The sequence below is a fragment of the Mirounga leonina genome, unplaced genomic scaffold (assembly GCF_011800145.1).
Source record: "Mirounga leonina isolate KUSES-001 unplaced genomic scaffold, KU_Mleo_1.0 Mir_53, whole genome shotgun sequence".
Classification (NCBI taxonomy): domain Eukaryota; kingdom Metazoa; phylum Chordata; class Mammalia; order Carnivora; family Phocidae; genus Mirounga; species Mirounga leonina.
In genome coordinates, this window is record NW_023270807.1 from 20,519,041 (window position 1) to 20,535,221 (window position 16,181).

Below are 16,181 nucleotides of genomic sequence, written 5' to 3' on the forward strand. Positions count from 1 at the left end.
TTTATTTATTTATTTATTTATTTATTTATTTATTTATTTATTTATTTATTTATTATTTTTGAGTACTCAGTTTTAAATGAAAAGCACCATGAGAAGTTTCCAAGACAGTGCTTTATTTAGAAAATCACAAGAATCTTGAGTTCAAAAGAAGAAATGTAAATATTCATTTAAAATATTTGGTTGTTTACTATTTGAAAATAACTACACTTGATGCTTTGGAGAAATAACAGTAATATTATTGAGTTTTATTGGTAAATTGATGGGGACACAAAAGTGACTGGTATACCTCCCACCATCTGGTAGTTTATTTCTTCCTTGACTAAATAAGCAGCAGAGCTGAGTGAAATAAATGCTAAAAGTATAAATAAACTACAGATGGAATATAAATTAGGATGTAGTTAATTTAGGCTCAGGGAGTTGGCAAAGGCTTTGTGAAAGGGGCCTGCAGGTAGGCTAGGGCCTGAAAGGTAAGTTGGATTTTCCTAGAGAAAGGGAAGGATGGGGATTTTAAACAAAAGGAACTGCACAAGTAGTACAATATGAAAGATGGTGAAAGAACATGGCCATCAGAGTGGGATGCATGGAATATGCGGTGATGTATGAAACTAAGAAGAAAAGTTAGATTGATGAATTCCATTATAAAATATTCACATTTGATTCCATAAATTATTTTCAAATATTCTGAAGTATAGAACAGAATATGTGAAATTGGAAGCCAGAAGCTTTCTCCTGAATCTCAGCCCCGAAGACCAGCAGACTATATGGGTTTCCATCTACTGTGTCATAGATGGCTGAAATTCAACAGACCCAAAGCCAAGTTCATTCTTTCCAACCTCCCATCTGCCTATGTCTGTCATCAACGATACCAACTTATCAAGTCACACAATCTAGAAATCTGGATGTTTTCCAGAAGTACACTCTCCTCATGTACTTTGCCATCCAGTTGACTGTCATATGTTTTTGTCACCTCCATCCTAAATATCTCTGAAATCTGGCTTGTGTTCTACATCTGTGAGCGTTTTATCCTCTTGCCGCATGCTTGTCAGATCTTTTCCACATTTCTCTGCCCTTTGGTTTTCGGAGGGTGCTGCAGTAGGCTGCATCACCTGAGTCCTTCCTGCCTGCTTTCCTCTTGGGGGGTAAGGGGTGCCTAGGGGGAGGCACCAATAGGAGAGTGAAGACCGAACAGAGAAAAGTTCATTTTCTTTTTGTTTTTTCCCTGGCACACTCCCTGCTTAAGTTCCAGGCTTTCATCTCCCTTCTTGGTACCCTTACCTGTGCCCACATTCCTGTAAATAGTCTTTTCATAAATTTGTCAACATTAAAACCCTGCAGGAAATTTGTTTTCCTGCCAGAACTCTGAAAGATAGAAACCCCTTTTCCAATTAGGGTTCTGGACTTTTGCAGCAGAATTCTAACTGGTCTTTCTCTGTCCAGACTGCATTCTTCACACTGCTTTGGAGAACTATGTTTTTTGAACATGTGATGTTATGACAGTTTGTATAATAGGAGAATATTCTGTAATGACCAATGTGTGGCATTACATAAATAATATAATCTCAGTTTTGTAAAAAAAAAAAAAAAATGTACATACTCCAGTATGGAAGGGAGATGGCATTGTCCCTGGCATAACTGTGAAAATATTGCTGTTTTTCTTTACTTGGTCTGGGTTTGTTTGTTTAATATTTACTCTGGGGGTGGAGAGAATTAGACAAACTGTGTATTTATATAATAGACAAATATTTTATAACTTTTTTTGATATTATAACAATGTTGCTAACTGCTGGTTTGTTTACTTTCTGACCCAGATGCTAGAATTGAAAGAAATGCCCCTAAATTTTACTTAGAAAGTTTGAGTTCAATGTAAAAAAGGGCAGATCTAACATTAAGTCTAAAAAAATAGTGAGGTGATCTTTTAACTGGATATACAAGGTAGGGTTGGGAATCTTTTCTAGATGCTCATGAATTATAATTTAACTTAAAACTAAATATGTTTGATCCCAGGGTTCTGGGATCAAGCCCCGCATCGGGCTCCCTGCTCGGCAGGAAGCCTGCTTCTCCCTCTTCCACTCCCCCTGCTTGTGTTCCCTCTTTCACTGTGTCTCTCTCTGTCAAATAAATAAATAAAATCTTAAAAAAAAAAAAACAAACCTGAATATGTTATTTAAAATGCTACATTCTATCAGTTATTTAAATTCCCAAGAGCATTTTGCATAACCCTCTTCTACACTCCTCTCAGAGGACAAATTACTTTGGACCCCTTATCAGTTGGCAGGCTTACTGCTGCATGTGATTAACTCAGTAATAAAAGCTTATGGTTGGATTTCTTACTGAGTTGCTCCACATTTTAATCATTTGGATAATTTTTTCTTCTGTGATTATCTGAATGTTTTAATGCCTATCTGGTATAAGTTTATTTTGCCATTTGATCTATTTCCAAAAATGAAGTCTCAAGAAACCTAAATTATAGGCATATTTAATTTTTTAAAAAAATATTTTACTTGCCCAAATTTTGTTAGAAGGGAAGTACAAATTTAATGTATTATTCCAAGAGAATTTGTGTATTGTTTTTCTTCTTGTCCTCATCTCATTCTGCTCCTCTTTAATCATTAACTTCCATTTTGCCTATATTTACAGCTTGATTAGATGCTTGAGGATGTATTATATGGGACACATTTTATTTTTCAAATGTTGTATTTATGGAGAATTATCAATCAAGGGTGATATATGAGGACATGGAACTTTCTTAATTTTATAGATGAAACAATTGGGTTTAATGTAATGGCAATGGTTGGAATAAATGTGATTATTTCAGCTCTTGATAACGGTCTCATTTTGATAAAACCTCAACTTTCAGATGCAAAATATGTAATAAACAGAAACAGACTTTACGTAGACATCTGACCCGTCCCTTGCTATGAACCTACTTTAGGAAAACAAATAAATTATACTTTATCATTTTCTCAGAGAAAATGAAGATTTTCACAATGGGATTTGAATAATAAAATTGAAAACTTGAAAATAAAATAGCTGCTAATAAAATACAAAATCTGTGTCTTCTTATTAGAGCCCCACTGAAAAACATTTACTGTTTTGTGTCTGTATATCGTTTATCTGTATAGAATGACTGCCATTAGGTGTTCAAAATGCTTAAGAAACCTGAAGTGCGTGGGAGAGGGATTATTCAGGAAGTAGTCTAATGCGGCTAAAGTTTTTCAGTTTAGCTTGATGGTCTCCTGAAAATTATTATCCGTATCTCCTAGCTTTTAGAAACACTGCTCCCTATACCAAAGGAATGCTGTCTTGCAACTTTCAAGCACCAAAGTGGAAAATAATACACAACTCACAGAAGTTAGTAGTGTGGATATTACCCAAGAGAGAAAAGAGGAGTATTGGAGTTAAATGAGCAGGGGATGAAATACATATGATTTGACTATAAGGTAAAGGCATGGCAATGTGTTGAATTCAATACAAAAGCTGCTGCAATTATTTCAAGACTTTAACTCCTTGATACTGAAGTTCCTTATTCCAATAGAAATTACTAGAGTAAATAGGATTTATGGTATTTTTGCCATGCAGTGTGTTTGTTATTTTTTATGTCATGTTAATTAATTATTTATGGTTGGCATTAAAGTGGAACAATTGTTTCCCAAGTAAAGACTACAGCCTCTTAAAGCAGGAATAGAAAGTTTTGTTCTGTTTTGTGGTAGTTGTTCTTCTAAGGATTCAGGAATATTTCTTTAAGACCAACATTATAAATGAAGAGGATAATGAAGTGAGAAATGTGAAACACTTCACTCACCTTCTCTTTAAATTAGGGACTATAAAGTTCTCAGTATAATAAAAATGTCTATTCTTTTAAAAAAAATTTTTTTTTAAAGATTTTATTTATTTATTAGAGAGAGAATGAGAGAGAGAGCATGAGAGGGGGGAGGGTCAGAGGGAGAAGCAGACTCCCTGCCGAGCAGGGAGCCCGATGCGGGACTCGATCCCGGGTCTCCAGGATCATGACCTGAGCCGAAGTCGCTTAACCAACTGAGCCACCCAGGCGCCCAAAAATGTCTGTTCTTTAAGCTATATTATCACCAACATTTGTTTTTTAGTAATAACAACTATTTAATGATCCTTTGCCATGTGCTTATAATGCTTATTATTATTTCTCACGGGCCACTTACCAGCAACTTGATACACGTCATCTTAATTTCTCTAACAATCCTGCAGGATAGGAGTTATTTACTTGATTTTATAGATGAGAAATTTGAGGCTTAAAGAGATTCATTTTCCTCACTTGATTTCACCTAGTTAGAAAGTGGCTGATCTCAGATTCAAATAGATATGTAAAGACAGACATTTGTAGAAGAAAAGGAAACCTCAAAAAGTGACTTAGGAAGAATGAGTACAAAAATAAATGGAAAATTTGACATGAGTTAAAAAGATAAAAATAGGAAGAGAAAAGATAAGTAATAAGATGAGTCAAACTCGTTTCTTGATTACTTAATCTTGTTAGGGAAGTTTTCAAACAGACATAAAAGAGAAAATAATATAATGAAACCTCATGCACCCACCACTCATTTCAGTAATGACCAACTTGTGGTCAATTTTGTTTCCTCCATATTCCCCTTTGGTGCTGAATTAAAACTACATATATTAGATCATTTCATTTCATCGGTAATTGTTTCAATTTCATTCTCTAAAAAATAAGGGCTTTTAAAAAAACATACATTACAAACCTAAAAAAAAATCATTAATATTAAATATCCAGTCAGTATTAAAATTTCCCTATTTGTTACAAAAATGTCTTTGATAGCTATAGAACATTGCTGGAAAATTTCTCAAAAACTTGCTTAAAAATCAACAACAAGTTCACATTTTTTTAATCCCAATTGGTCTCTCACTTTACACCATAAACTCTTGATTTCCCCCTAACTTTTTACTGTATTCGTGAGAGCAGATCTTTTTCATTCCCATGCAAGCCCATAATCTGGGCTCTTACCACACACCCAGGGGAACACTTTAACTCTAACCATGAAATGTATGGTATTTCTTTCAGTTACCACTGGTTCTCTTCTTCCTTGTGGTCTTAGCACTTTTGTGTAGCCTAATTCGAAGACAAACTCTTCTTCTTGTGCTCACCCCATCCCATTCTAACACCACTGAGATCTTATGCCATCAACCTAATTACCTCTTTCCCATTTTATTCTTTTGGTGTCCACCCAACTTTTCCCATATGCCTAAAAATGCCTAAGCAATGGTTAAAAAAAGGAGAAGAAGATGACTGCATGGATGGGTGGGTGGATGGATGGATAGATGATTGGATGGATAAATAGATGGATAGGTAAATAGAAAAATCAAAGAATACAACTTTTTTAGCACATTGTTTATCACAGTTTTGGCTTTCCTACATACAAAAAAAGTGAAATACTACTTTTGAATTTTAAGTTTTCTTATAATGGTGCTATAATTACCCATTTAATTTGGGTCTCTTATCCCTAATGATCCCAGACTAGCTGCTCTGTGTTGTGTTCCTCAAGCACTTAGCCACTGAATGTTGTCAAAACACCCTTTACAAATTTACCTCCACCCCTTCTTTTTATTTCTGCTACCACTATCCACATTGGGATCCTATACATTTATGCTGCATTAGGATTGAAACTCCCTAACCCCTCTACTGCTGATAGATGTTCCAATTTCTAATTCATCCCATATATACCAACATATTAATCTTCTCAAGTATTGTTTTGATTACATCATTCTTTGAGTATAAAGCTTTTAAATGTTTCCCCATTGTGCCTTATGGCATCTGATTAGACTGGCATTCAAGGACTGCCCCCTCCAATCTGGGCCAAATTGACCATTCTAGTCTTTCTAACCTTATGGTTAGCTCCTCCTCAGCAGATTTCCATGTCTCAGCAAAACTGGATCACGAGCTGTTCCCACTGTAGTGCTTCCCTGTCCCTGAGCCTCCCTTACGATTCAGCTCCTATTACCCAAACCCTTCCTCCTCCTCAGGCACTATTCTGCAATGTTCCTAACATACCTGGATTTCCACTCTTTCTTCTCTTTCTCTTTCTGACTGCATGCCCTTCACTCCTTTCTTCACGACAGACACCCCTTTATAGTGCAGAAATTCACATATGAGGTATTTCAAGCCCATGGATGATTATGTTTTAGAATAAAAAGATCCTCCTGAGTCTCAGGAAAAAAAGTTAACTTTCGTCAACTCAACAAGATCTAAACGCTGGACCTTAGACTTAAAAGCCTCATCCATTTCTTTAAAGTAAACCTATTTTGACTATGTTTTGAACACTGATGTCTGACATCAGAATGCCATTTTAACAGTGCCCGTTGTAAGGGCTCACGGTCCTGACAGACCTTAGTTATCTAGCTGTCTCCTTCTTTCCCTGTGGCAATATGATAGTAAGCCCCAGTATACTTGAAGGCCACAAAATTAGAGTAAGAGGGACTTGTTACATGAGGTTTAGAATGTGTCTGGTTCAGATGCTGTTACTAAACCAAGTCTACTTGGCCAATATTACAGAAAGCTCAAGTTCATGCCTTTGGTCACCCACTTGTCCCTCTGGACAGTACTTAAATGAACGTGGGCAGTATTTGTCTCTGTGACTCTGTTTCCACAGTTAACCAACTGCCATATTCTTCTGTTGAAGCATCTACTTTTATTTATGTTACTGTCATTCATGCGGATTCATTTGACTATCCTCATATTGGGCAGACCTCTCTCTCTCTCTCTGCTAAGGGACTCTTTGTACCAGTGCTTTGATCCACTCTTCAGTGACATTTAATTCTTAGAAGGTAGTCTCATTCCCTTATTTAACAAGATCTAAGGAGACACTTCACTCAGCTAGGCTCCAGGTACTAATGGCATACAGTTCTTAGTTAGAAGAAATTTTTCTCTTACAGTAGTTTGGTCATAATTTTATTATGGCAAGTATCACATTGATTTATAGTTCTACAAATGAACCTCATAAAAAAAACAAAACTGTGCTCCTTGAGAGCAGGCATCGTGTAGCTACTGCATCCCAACAAAAATTAATTAAACACCTGATTTATTTCAGGTATACTTATCCTTGGGGGCTAGGTAACAATGTAAATATATTCAAGTTTTGTGGAGTTACAGAAAGTTTTAGCTAACCCAATAATTACAGCACACTTACTCAGAACAATTAAATATGTGTTAGTCTAAACAGAGGTTTTACTTAAAATTACAGTTTTTATAAGACTATAAAATGATTTTTAAAGAATTTTCCACTCCTAATTCTTTCTTTCCCAGTGGCTTCCTCTTAAATTTAAAATATTTTTTAAAAAATTATTTCTCATTTTAATGCCATGCTAATACTCATGATTGGTGAAAATTAAAAAGCAAAAAAATTTAAAAATATAATGACATACCCTTTGCCATAGTTTTACCTCTTTGGTCAGAATTTTGAATAGTTTAGTTTAAATTAATGATTTAAAATAATAATTACTCTAATAAACTCATTTTCCCCATAATGTTTTCTTTTAAACATCATCAGTGAAAATAACCAATTACACATACAATTTTAGGGCAAAATTGAAAGGTTAATAGCTGTTAAGAAATTAAGTAGAGAAATGTTTATTACTACTAATGAATGGCTGTTGGTCTCAAGTGAATCTTCTGTTCTAGTCAGGTGCCTTATGTATCCATCCCAAGCCTTTTTCTACACCCTGGGTAAAAATTACAGCCATAATCAAATTTATCTCAATTTTTATTCTGAATTTTGATCCCAAATTTCTTAATACATTTACATGACAGCATTTTAACACTTCTTAAATATTGGTGTCAGTATGGATATTCATTCTGATATTCTTTCAGCTTTACTGCATGTTTGACAATTTTGAAAATAAAAGTTAAGAATGAAGTTTTAAAAAAAAGTCACATATAAATATTACATTTTAATTCAGTCCTAGGGAGGTACTGCTACTATATATCTATATTGCTGTATACTTATATACCTTGAAGTATTAGGCTACTATATAACATGTACTGTGTCTTTTAGAAATTGTGAATGCTTCATAGTTTCCTAGTAAAGTCTGTTATTACTTTTAAATAAATATATAAATTTAACTTTCTCCTTCTGTTTTTTTTTTTTATAAATGTTGCCAGAATTTGACTAAAATGTGACTCTGATTTTTCCATAGCAGCAGAATAAACTAGCATTTCTAGTGCTATGATGACAGAGCACAAATCTTTATTTTAGAGAGCATCCTTTTGACACACTGAGTTGGGCTTTGCACAAAGTCAGTGGTATGGTAACTGTTGTTGGTTGAACAGAATTGGCTTCCATGCTGCCTCCTCGCATTCAGGCTCTCCCCGTCTTCCCCGGTAGGGCTCCTGCTTCAGCAGTCCGGTGGACTGTGCTGTGATCACAGAGGCTGGGAAGTCCTGAGCTCCTTTTTCCCACTGCTGACTCTTCTGTCTAGATGCTGTGACGCCTCAGCTTTGGGGGCTCGTGCTAGAAGACCCTTGCCTGGCCAGATTTGAGGAAAAGTCACTTTAGGGGAAGTACTGAACTGTGAAATCAGTGAAAGGAGTATGGCTCTTCCTTGCAGTTGCTTTCAGGCTTTTAGGCCTGCTCCCATTTCTTTCTTTCTTCCTTCCTTTCTCCTTTTTCTTCTTTCCTTTTTCTTCCTCCCTCCCTCCCTCCCTCCTTCCCTCCCTCCCTCCCTCCCTCCCTCCCTCCCTCCCTTCCTTCCCTTCCCTTTCCTTCCTTCCTTTCATTCCTTTCCTCTTTCTGTATTAGGGTAAAAGCTATTTTAAAAAGCAAAGAGGGGCACCGGGGTGGTGTAGTCGGTTAAGTGTTTGACTCTTGGTTTTGGCTCAGGTCATGATCTCAGGGTCGTGAGATCCAGCCCCATGTTGGGATGCATGCTGAGCACAGAGCATGCCTCAGATTCTCCCTCTTCCTCTGCCCGTCTCACTCATGCTCTCTCTCTCTCTCTCTCAAATAAGTATTTATGGGATATCTGGGTGGCTCAGTCAGTTAAGTGTCTGCCTTTGTCTCAGGTCATGGTCCAAGGGTCCTGGGATCGAGTCCCACATCGGGCTCCCTGCTCAGCGGGGAGTCTCCTTCTCCCTTTACCTGCCACTCCCCCTGCTTGTACTCGCTCTCTCTCTCTCTGACAAATAAAATCTTAAAAATCAATCAGTCAGTCTTTGAAAAAGCAAAGATCCGACTTGCACAGAGCTGATAAAAGGCTTTGATTAAATTATAAAGATAAAAACATAATCCATTTTTGTAGTTGTCGTAGTCCGTTCGGGCTACTGTAACAAAAATATCACAGACTGAGTAGCTTGGTAGCTTAAATAGCAAACATTTATTTCTCACAGTTCTGGAGTCCAAGATCAAGATGCTGGCAGATTCAATGTCTGCTGGAACTCCCTTTCTGCTTTATAGACACCTGTCTTCTCACTCTCCTGACATGGTGGAAGGTACAGGAGAGCTCTCTGGGGTCTTTCTTTATAAAGTCACTATTCCTATTCATGAGCGCTCTGTCCTCATGACCTAATTACTTCCCAAAGTCTCCACCTCCAAACACCATCACATTGGGGGTTAGGATTTCAACAAACAAAGTTTGAAAGGACACAGACATTCAGTCCATAACAGTGGTGTATAAGTACCTTCAATCATATAGTACAATGTAAAAGATACAGGAAATAATTTATGCAGTTTCTCTTCTGAGTTGTCAGACATGCATACTAGTTCAACAAATTTATGTCGCAGCCATAATAGAGCCCAAACATTCCCCCAGATGTTGGGTAATCGGGAGTAAATCAACAGTTCTTGAAACATAGAGTTTTAGAACTTGATAAAATGCAAGATCTTCTCTGGTTTATTTAATGTATAACAGAGGTCAGTGAGACTCCGAATTGTTTCAGCGGCTTCCCCAAGGTCACTTGTGATAGACCAAGCAAATGATATATTGGTAACAACTATTAGTACAGTCTGCAAAAATTAAGGCCTTCATAAGGTAAAAATGTCATACTAAACAATAGTATAGTGCACACAATATATTGTATGTAACATTTTATACAAAATGAACACTTTTCCTTAGGCTGCAGAAGGATAAGGGCCAAAAGCATTTATTCATAACATCAGCCTCTCTTTTTTTCTGAAATCCACTTAGCTCGTTGCTTTTGACAGATTTTGTAGACTCAAAAATATATATTCCCTAAGTGATCATTTCCCTTGATTTCCTCAATTCAAAGTTTTCTAGCTATGTTGAATTTTATTAAAAACATATTATAGAACTCCATTAATTTATTTTTTTTTTAATTTGAACTCCTTCTTAGCTTTTCTTCTGTTGGAAAAAGTAAATCTTCCTGTATCTATGTAGGCAATTACCAAGGAAGTCCGAACCCTTTCAAATGGTGCTTAGTATTTTGAAGCATAAAAGGTATAATACTCAGTTTTTCAATTTTGAGGATGATAATGACAGTTCTGTGACTACAGAACATTAACCCAAGGTATACTTACATTTCATGAAGTATCTAGGTCATATAAAAGCATATTGCTAATGGCTTTCTTTCCTAATGGATTACAATGAGAAAAATAAGATAGGGTTCAAAATTAAAATTCTGAAGATTGTGAAGCATGCTTCTAAGGTAATGCAGGTATTGAATATTAACATTGTGATAAACATTTTCTATCAAATCTATCTTCAATTTTCAGCTCTTTTCATCTTATCACTGGTTTCTGCCTCACTTTTTTTTTTGTATTTTAGTGCATTTATAAATATGAACATTACAATGAGAATAATGGGGCTTCATAATCTTCAGTCATTATCACTCAGTGGAATTTAGATACTTTCAATATGAATATTACCATCAGACTCATTTTCTCAGGACACTATTTTGACCAGATATTTATTTTTTCAGGATTTATATTGCACTCCAAATCAAATCTAAACATGTGTCAGATTTTCAAGATCTTTCATAACCTGTATAAATCCTAAGTCTATTCCACATTCATAAGGAATGACCTTTGTGTTTAATTTGAGGTTAATTCAATAAACATTTTTAAAAATATTACTATCATCTTCATTCTGATCTTTGTCTCTTTGTCTTTGCAATGCTGGTCCTCCAGCTTAGATAGCTAGAAGTAATCTTTACTCATTATTTAAGGCTTATCCATGAAGCTCTGTTAGTCTTTTTCCTTCTGCTGTGGACCCACCCCTAATAACCATACACATATAGAGCATGTTTTTTCTTTCTCTGAATTACAATTACAGTATATTACTTAACAACTGATTATATAATCTCCTGAATGGCCTTATATGAGAAATTCATTGTCAGTATTCATATTATTTTAACTTAGTGTGACCTGCAGTGTCTGGGTCACTTTGGGAGAATTTGCTACTGTGAGTAAGCTGAGAGAAAACCAATGACCTTGAGTCAGGTTCTCTGAAACTACTAAAAGATGTGAGGTATCAGTCAAATCTTAAAAATGACCCAGGATATCTTTCTAAAAATTTTCTAAGTCTCATGTTGCTGATAAATGCATTTATTTGTTTAGTTTTTCAATTTACAAAGCAAGAATAACACAGGAATTAATGAAGAAGCAAAATAAGAATTTAAACAGTATATAGCATGATAGTTTAATGAGTACCATTTCATGTGACTGGTTTCTTTATTGACTTATAAAATCAATTGATGTACCTTTTGAAAAGCCTTATGTTAATTAGGTATATAATTTTTCTTTCATTATAGTCAGTCATTGTCATTTCTACAGCGCAGTGTGATTTACTTAACTACTTGGGATTGTTATACTTTCAGATCAGGTTGGCATACCTCCTTAGTAATTATTATTCCTTTCCAGGAATATAACCCCCATAAGAAAAAAAAAAGCACTACATTTTATTTTGCCTTCCTTGGCACAGCTGAAATTTTCTGTAGACTTTATATAATTTTCCACCTCATGAGGATGCAGGAAACCTGAAGTCCTGATAAGCTACCTGACTCGGTTGACATCAGATAAGCTTGTCAAAGATGTATAATCTAGTCTCTTGGATCCTGATCCACTGTATTATCTGTCATGCAAGAGAGACTGTAATTTGTTCTACATTTAGTATGCTAGAATCATCCATTGGCTGACTGACTTCAATTACTTTTTTGCAAACAGAGACCTTTATTTATCCTGGTAATGTGTTTTGTTTATTTCCAAAGTCTTAATTAATTTATTACATGAGACTCTAGCAAATAAGAGATAAATTCTTTAGATGTGCTGATTAATTTCTTAAACAATACATGTTGTATAATAATGTTTTCTTATTTAAAAAAAAATTCTAGTTAAAAAAAATAGTGTCAGACTGCTTCAGACCTAAATTTTTAGAAGTTATTCTGTAAAATAAGTTTATAATACAGACATTTTCTTTTCCTTATCTCAAAGTTCTACATCGTCATTCCACTTGTCATTTCAGAGTAAATGCATTGATTAATAATTTTGATGTGACTTGAAGGTTTTTTCTCATATGTAGTTTTATAAAGAATATGCACAAGACATGCATGAGTTTGTTACCACTATCTTTTTCATTGTTCTGGCACCTCATACCATTCATAAATAAGAAAAGGGTCATGTAAAGCTGCTAGAATGATTGAAATTGTTCTTCCTAGAAAAAATCTGATGAAGTATGTTTCATTGGTAGTTTGAAGAATGTCATCGACTTGTATAATTTGGGTATGGTCCAGTTTTTTCTTACAACCTCTCATTAGAGTAAATAAAAACAAGTTTACATATCATCCATGACTTTCTTCATCTTCTAACATATTCACAGTTATGTTCATTACATTTTCCTGGTTATCGTTGCCATGTGTCTCTTCCATCCCCTCTCATTTCTTGACAGTTTTTGTTCCTTGGTCTCCATCACTCTTTCCAGTGCTACTCTCATCTCCACTATCCATGAAGAGATGCTTCTAAGATCAATCCCTTGCCTCCCATGATTTTGTCCTACATATACCTCAGCCATTGACTCTTGGTCATATCCTTGATAACAGCATAGCCTGTAACTGCAGATCCTCTAGAACCTAACTCAGGTATCCCCATCTGATTGTCACTTCTCTCTGGTACTTGCTAGTATCCAGTATTCCTTTATTTATTTATTTTTTAAACTTTGTGCTGTGAACGTTTCCAAAAGTAGAAAGTAAGTATGTAGAACGCTCATGTTTTCCCAATTTTGTTTCATTGACTATCATGTGAACTAAATACAAGGCAACCTATTATTTCAACTGTAATTATATTAATATGTATATTATTATGTATATTTAAAGGATAAGACTTTTATTATTATTATTATCATATATACTGTCAAAAAGTTAAAAGTAATTTCTTAATATTTGTTTTTTAACCCCATCAAGACCTCACAGATTCATTGATTCCACTCTCATTTCACTGCCTCCCACATCCATGACTCTTTCCTCTCTTTGTCTAGTTTAAATCCCTAGCCACTCCACATTACCTACACCTTCAGTTCCGTTTCCTTCTCTCACTCCATTATACTCTCATGGCCGTAACTACATCTGTGGTTAAGTCAAACTCTCTGCCTGCTCCATGCTGGAGCAGCTCATTAAAGCTGGAGAATAACTCACAACCACATTGACTGTTCTCATTTTAAATTTATGATCTAGTGAGTCCTTAATACAGCCCTGTAATTTTATGGTATTTCTGTAGTTCATTCTGTTTCCTGCCATCCTAGATGATTGCTTAATACCCCTTTTGTCATCTTCTATCTAACACATCTCCCATAATCTAGGGTCTTCTCAGTTGAAGCCCTTGCTTCCCAGTTTATGGAAAACACTGAAGCATTCACAAGAGAGCTTGCCCAGCACCACCGCCACACCTGCCTTTCCTCCAGCATCTGCACCCTTGGCCTTCTGTCTTGATATTAAAGATGATCTTTTCCTGGTCTTTATTCTCTCTGCTCTCATTACTTTATTTTACATTAGATTTGCTCTTTTATTTCCTACTCAAAGACACTGCTCCAGAAATTCTTTCCTTCCCCACCCACCTCCTACCATCTCCGACATCTTTCAGTTTTACTCATTCCATTAGCATACAGACATGCCGTTATTTCTGTCACCCTAAAACAACAAAAAAGTAAAACTCCACTTGATCCAGCTTTCCCCATGGCTACATCTTCATTTCTGTGCTTCTTATTATAGCCAACTTACTCAAGAAGAGTTGCCTATTCCTGCTATTTCTAGTATCTGTCTTCCCGTTGCCTCTTAAACCCCTTACAGTAGGGCTTTTGCTCTCACCACTCCACTAAAACTATAGCGTCCTTTGCTGGTAGCTTCTCTTGTCCCAGGGCACAGTCTTTGATCTCCTTTCCTTTATCCAGTCTCTTGGTGACTTGGATTTAATTGTCATCTCCACACAACTGACACCCAATTGATATCTCTGGCCAAGACTTCTTTACTTAGCATTCCACTTGGCCCCTCAAACTTAACTAGCCTTTCTAATCTTCTACCTAAAATTTTGTGTCGCTGCATTCTTCCCGATCTCAGTTGATGACAACTTGGTCCTTCAGGTTGGTGAGGCTAAAAATTTTAGAGTCACCCCCTGTTCCTGCTTTTCCTCTCACATGCTATGTTCAATCCATTCAGAAATCTTTTGGCTCAAAGGTATCCAGCATTTGGCCATTTGTCTTCATCATTGGTGGTGACTAGGACCAGGACTATCCTTCTCCTAGCCACCATCACCCCTCACTTAAATTGCTCCAGTAGTTCTAACTGGCTGCCTGTTTCCACCCTGGTTCGCACCCTTAGAATCAACAAAGTAGCCAAAACAATCCTTTCAAACATAAATCAGATCATATTATTCCCTCAACTGAAAAACTTCTCATAGCTTACAGTCTTATTCAGGACAGAAGGCTGAAGGCTTTATAATACCTTCAAGGCATTGTGATTTCATGTCACTTCCACTGTCTACTTGCTGTCTCTTGAATATGCCAGGCAAACTCGTTATGTTGGGCCTTTGCACTGCTGGTATCCCCTGCCAGGAACACAATTTCTCAGGATATCCATGTTGATGACTAACTCAATTCCTTTTTATGTCTTTGCTCAAAGGACACTTTCTCAAAGAGACCTACCTAGAAAGTCCCAAACCCTACCTTCTCAATTTCTGGGGGCTCATGATCCCTCTTATTCTTTTCTATTTTTTCCCCAATAAGCTTCTCATCTTACAGGGGTGCCTGGGTGGCTCAGTCAGTTAAGCATCCAACTCTTGATTTCAGCTCAGGTCATGATCTCAGGGTCATGATATTGAGCCCTGCATCATGCTCCGTGCTCAGTAAGGAATCTGTTTATCCCTCTCCCCTAACCCCTCTCCCACTCATGCATGCAAAAAAACCTTATAGCTTATTACCAAGTTTATCTATTTCTTGTATTTATTGCTTGTGGTTTCTTCCCTGACCTAAAGTATGATCTTCACCAAGGGCAGGGATTTTGTGTTCTTGTCTAGCACATAGAAGGTGATTAGTTGAATGATTTCACCCTGCTTTCAGCATTATTTCACTCCACTGCTTCTCAGAGTCAATAATGGTTCTGTTGCCAACAGTTAACTTGGACTCTCTTCATTTTAGGGGTCTGTTCTTTAGGAAATTTCTGTGTTTATCTTCTTAATCATTCTGCCTTTTGCTTATTCTGCTTATTTTGTCTGCTAAGCTTCTTTTAGGCACATGTATTTAATTTTCTGATCTTCAAGTCTGTATCCTTTCTCAGTTTTGGCTGCTTCCTAGCTATATTTCTATAAGATTTTTTTTCTCTTTCCCAGTACCCCAAAACATTTATTACTAACAGCTAGTTTTCCCTAGAAATGTTTCCCACAAAAAATTGTAACACTGGTTTCCGCCTTCTGTCTACCCGTCTCCTCCCACTACCCTACTTGCATCCTTGTGACTATGATTTGGGTTCGTCCTTTGCTCAGCATCCTACTGAAATGCAGATTCCCTTTGACTTAAAGCCAGTATGAAATTACTTAGTTCTGCAAATCTGTATGTAGTCACTTGTTTATTTTCAGTATACTTTTGCATCTCCTATTTTAAGAAACTGCACACACATTGTGTATACATTTATAAGTGTTATGTATTTGATTATTTTCTATTTTATCCAATTATTATTGAAAGCAAGCAATTTCTAAACCTTTCCC

At 36.1% G+C, this 16,181-nt stretch overlaps 1 protein-coding gene across 1 annotated transcript in view; it reads left to right on the forward strand.

Moving 5' to 3' along the window:
* Positions 1 to 16,181, forward strand: part of FAM83B (family with sequence similarity 83 member B) — a 60,921-nt gene that overhangs the window by 37,096 nt on the left and 7,644 nt on the right. The gene's annotated exons all lie outside the window — the stretch shown is intronic.